Source organism: Haliaeetus leucocephalus, unplaced genomic scaffold (assembly GCF_000737465.1).
Source record: "Haliaeetus leucocephalus isolate CR32 unplaced genomic scaffold, Haliaeetus_leucocephalus-4.0 Scaffold0, whole genome shotgun sequence".
Classification (NCBI taxonomy): Eukaryota; Metazoa; Chordata; class Aves; order Accipitriformes; family Accipitridae; genus Haliaeetus; species Haliaeetus leucocephalus.
In genome coordinates, this window is record NW_010972436.1 from 30,320,113 (window position 1) to 30,324,712 (window position 4,600).

Here is a 4,600-nt window from a genome sequence, read left to right on the forward strand (position 1 = left end):
GCCGCCGCCGCCATCCCCGTCCCAGAACCCGGCCGCAGCGGCCTCACTGCCCCCCTCCCGCAGAGCACACCGCAACCCTTCCAGCGGACCTCCGCGGCTGGAGGGAAGGTCTGTACCTCGCCCCTCTGCCCTGTCCCGCTGCTGTTCGCCCAGAAAGAAGCCAGCCCAGAGGAGCTGAAGGACCATCCTGCAAACAGCAGCCAGAGCCGGTGCCAGCCCTGCAAACCTCTCTGCAGGGCACTACAGGACGTGGGGTGTCCTGCTGCCAGCTCTCCCTCCCTAACCCCAGGATGCACTACAGCAGAGTGGTGCAGCCGGGGAACAAGATGCTCAGGCAGGTGATGCTCAGGGCTTAGCTCCCCCCACCAGTCCCTGCGGAGGGGCACGCTGGAGCCTGCCAACATCACTGAACAGACAGGACCTCATCCCAGGCCACCTAGCCTGGAGGCAGCACTTGGACCGCCACAGGGACCGCTGTTACGCTGCCTGCAAGGGTATTGATAGGGTGTAGGGGTACGAATCTCCTTCTTGCAAGCTTCTTGTGTCCCAAACTGCTGCCTGAATGATTAAACAGCCATGGAGCAAGGGAAGACATGGGTGGGAGACAGTGGGGAGAAAAGAGGCCTGGAAACCAGTCACTTCCCTGGTAGAAAGGCTCAAACAAAGGCCCCACAGGAGATTGAGCGAGAAGATACTCCTGGCCATAGCTGGGGGTCATGGAGGGAGAGGACCCACAGCTATGCACAAGCAGATGAAGAAGTTTTTCTGTCGTGCTGAGACTGGAAGAGACCAGCCAAGTCTCCAAGTCTGGCCCAACAGCAGGAATCGCTGCTGGAAGGAGCTGGTTCTGAAGCACTGCCACTCTCAATACAGTCCTACATGCAGAAGGAGAAGCAGCAGCTCTCCAAGCTTCTAAGCAGTGTCCAGGTACTGGCACGTGCACCCTGGGCCACTGGATCTCCAGGCACCTCACCTCACCGGGAAAGGGAGAGCAGCCCTCAGATGCCTGAAGGTGAAAGCTTGCAATTACACAAGCAGCAACTGCAAGAAACTGCTTGAGCCCAGGAAACACTCTTAGGAGCCCGGTTGCTGTGGCGCTCCCACATCCTTTGCCGGTCCTGCAGCAAGTCTGTGGCTTCCTGAGAGTGGGTGCCTTTGGACATCTGGAATCACCTCCCTGCTCCTCCTGCTTCATACAGTGGGAAAGAAACACCTTCGCCTCTATTCTGCTGCAGAAGAATAGACAGCAAGCTCTCTCTTCTTGAGAGGTGGGGCAAGAAATCTCCCATATGCACAGGGCGTATAGTAAAGACCCAGAGAACTGACGCTCATAGGGCTGAGGATTAGCAGCAGGTGGCATGGAGCACTGTGGCTGCCAATGCAGTCTCATGCAAGCACTTCGCCGAAGAAAAGGAGAGCTTTCATTTCTGTGTACCATCTCTGTCCGTTGGAGCACAAGGCCTGACAAGGTAAGAGAGCTCTTATGAGGACGTCAGTGTCTTCACCAAGAGTACTCATAGGTCCTGCCCTGACTCTGCCCTTCCCCAGTGATGGAAGACAGCATCCCAGCAGCCACACTAGCAAACAGTACTGATTAAGCAGTTTGCTCTTGTAGGCCCAGACTCTGTCCCAAGAGACTGGAAGAAGGCTGAGCTACTAACAGCAACATGTCACTTTGTAAAACAGGTACTATCCCTGGATACACTCTTCTTAATCAGACCCCAAATTTTAAGTGGTCTCTAGCAGACTAACATGTCTCACATTTGTGCCTTATAAAAGGGATGGGTTTGCAGTAAGGAACTCAGAACTATGTGATGATAGAGTCTAAACCAGAGGTGTTCACAAAGAAAATTGGTGTATTGGTCTGTTAGTCATCTAGTATGTGCCCATCAAGGAAGTAATGGAGGCAGGGGAACCCACCCATTTGGTGGGAGGGTGTACTGAGACTTTCAAGGCTTTTGAACAGGAAGTGAAGCTGTCATGAAGCAAAGCATTGTGACTTTGAAAAATCAACAAGAAGGCCGTAGATGAAGAATAGAATTGACCATTTGCTTTGCTCTTCACAAAGTCCCAGCTGTTCATTGATCTTAGGAAAGACATGGGCCTGTTGGAGCAGGTCCAGAGGAGGCCACAAAAATGATCCAAGGGCTGGAACACCTCTCCTGTAAGGGCAGGCTGAGAGAGTTGGGGTTGTTCAGCCTGGAGAAGAGAAGGCTCTGGGGAGACCTTATAGCAGCCTTCCAGTACATAAAGGGGGCCTATAAGAAAGATGGGGACAAACTTTTTAGCAGAGCCTGTAGTGATAAGACAAGAGGTAACAGTTTTAAACTGAAAGAGGGCAGATTCAGACTAGATAGAAGGAAGAAATGTTTTATGACGAGGGTGGTGAGACATTGTGGAAGAGGTTGCCCAGAGAGGTGGTAGATGCCCCATCCCTGGGAACATTACAGGTCAGGTTGGACGGGGCTCTGAGCAACGTGATCTAGTTGAAAATGTCCCTGGTCATTGCAGGGGGGGTGGACTAGATGACCTTTAAAGGTCCCTTCCAACCCAAATGGAACCCTATGATCATGGATGCGGTAAGCATGGTGAAGAGAGTTGGGTGTCACAGGCGACCAAGTTATTCAAGCAGGATCAGGGGGACCCAGATCAAGAATGGGTGCTGTGACAGCCAGAAGAGCCCTGTGTTGGTAAGCACACAAGAGCTCTCAGTCATGTTCATAGGGAACAACCCACAACTTCACCCTGTCCCTGACTGAATGTGCAGTTACTACATCAACCCAAGAGAGGGTCTCAGACCACTGCCTGGATCTCGGTGGAGACCTCTACAGCTCAGGAACAAACGTGCTCTCAGGAGAGGTGTGGAGAGCTGGGGGTCATACTCTTTGTCACAGCTGTAGTAACAAACCAGACTCTGAGCTTTGCTGCTTCACTCTGAGCTTTGCTGCTTCATACCACCAGTTTCGCTATATGCCTCTCCCCTCTCAAGAAGTGTGACAACAGCTGGAAGCAAGTTTGAAACATAGTAGATGCAGAGAGAGGGCCTAAAATAGAGCATTAACTCCTTTGGCTGATTCAGCAAACAACTGATCTTGTCTCCGTAGAACACCTGCACGATGGAGATACTAATGGAGCCCAGGGACAGAAATAAGTCACTTTAGGGTATAATTCACTTGACGGCAGCAAAAGAAATAAAAGGAGGCATTTCTTCTTCACATGGTTCTTCTACAGATACGAGATCTGTGGAACACCTTGCCCCAGGATGTGGCTAAGTCCTTGCTGGTGGACTCCAGGGTAGACTAGATAAAGTCACAGAAGAGGAATTGGTCAAAGGTTACTAAATATCCAGAAACAACACCTGGCTCAGGAACCCCCTGGGGTGCAGGTGGTTGGATGCTAGGGAAGCGTCATTTTAGAAAGTATTGCACAGGTTGTGCTCTCTTACTCTCCCCTGGACGATTGCTTTTGGCCCGGGCCACAGATAGGATGCTAACACAAACTGCATTACACATAGTTTTTGATGCCTCCTTTTGATATGAATCATCTTTCTCTTCTTTAATCGTAGAAAAAGCCCACAGCAACCATCCTGGCTTTCATCCGAGAAGGTTGGTAACACAAATCCTATTGTCCCTCTCCAAGGGCCTTGGCTGGTACAGTCAGGAGAAACATTAGGTAAAGCAGAAGGTGGGGTACATTTGGCCTGACAAATCCCCTTGGACCTGGGCAGAGCAGCCCACAGAGTCAGGTCCACATGGGCAAATGCTCATGCAGAAGGACAAGCATCCTTCATGGCTCCAGAGCAAGCACAGTGCTAAGAGACAGCTGATAGGCAGCAGAACAGCGGTAGCAAGACATATTTCCTTCCATCATATGAGCCAGTCACAACAGGGCAAGTCTTAGAGATATGATTCTCGATAGCAGAAATGGCCACTGTCTGGGACAGTTCATCTGAGTCCCTCGGGAGGAGAGAATATGTTGGGCTCAGCTACAGAGGAGCCATGGAGGGAGATCAAGCACAATGCAGCTCATTTCCCCATAGAGTGGGAAGATGTGGTCATATGGACAGCTGGTTTTGGCCAGGGCAATTCTGTCCCCGAGGAGACTTTCACAACAGACGTGAGATCGCACTGGGCTTTTGACTCGGCACAGAGGCCTGGGAGCGCCGGAGGAGCACCAAAGCCCCAATAACCCATGAAGGCAATGGGGAGGCAAATGCCCCAGTTGTCCTGCTGAGGGATGAGGTTCAAAGGGTACCTGAGTGAGGGAGACAGTCTTCTGAGGGAAGAACAAGGCAGGGCAAGGAAAAGACCCGGGCTTACCCAGGAGAGACTAAAGGGAGGATGGAGAACAAACAGCCAAGCACTGCAAGAAGCAGCAGAGACTTCTCAGCACGCATCCACGCCGGGAAGCCTGTGAGACAAAGGTGGATCTCGGGGGTGACGAGGGGAGACAGCTCTCGGGACGGGCCATGTCAGAGAAAGCCAGCAGTTGATTTGTGTCAGTCTCGCCACAGAAGGGACACCTCGAGCCCCGTGCCGCAGGAGCTGAGGTGGAAGAGAGCAGGAGCTGGAGCTGGCTGAGAAACACAGAGCAACAAGTC

The 4,600-nt window shown here is 52.1% G+C and overlaps 1 protein-coding gene across 1 annotated transcript in view; it reads right to left on the bottom strand.

Moving 5' to 3' along the window:
- GBX1 (gastrulation brain homeobox 1) overlaps positions 1–4,600 on the bottom strand; it is a 17,121-nt gene that overhangs the window by 3,635 nt on the left and 8,886 nt on the right. The gene's annotated exons all lie outside the window — the stretch shown is intronic.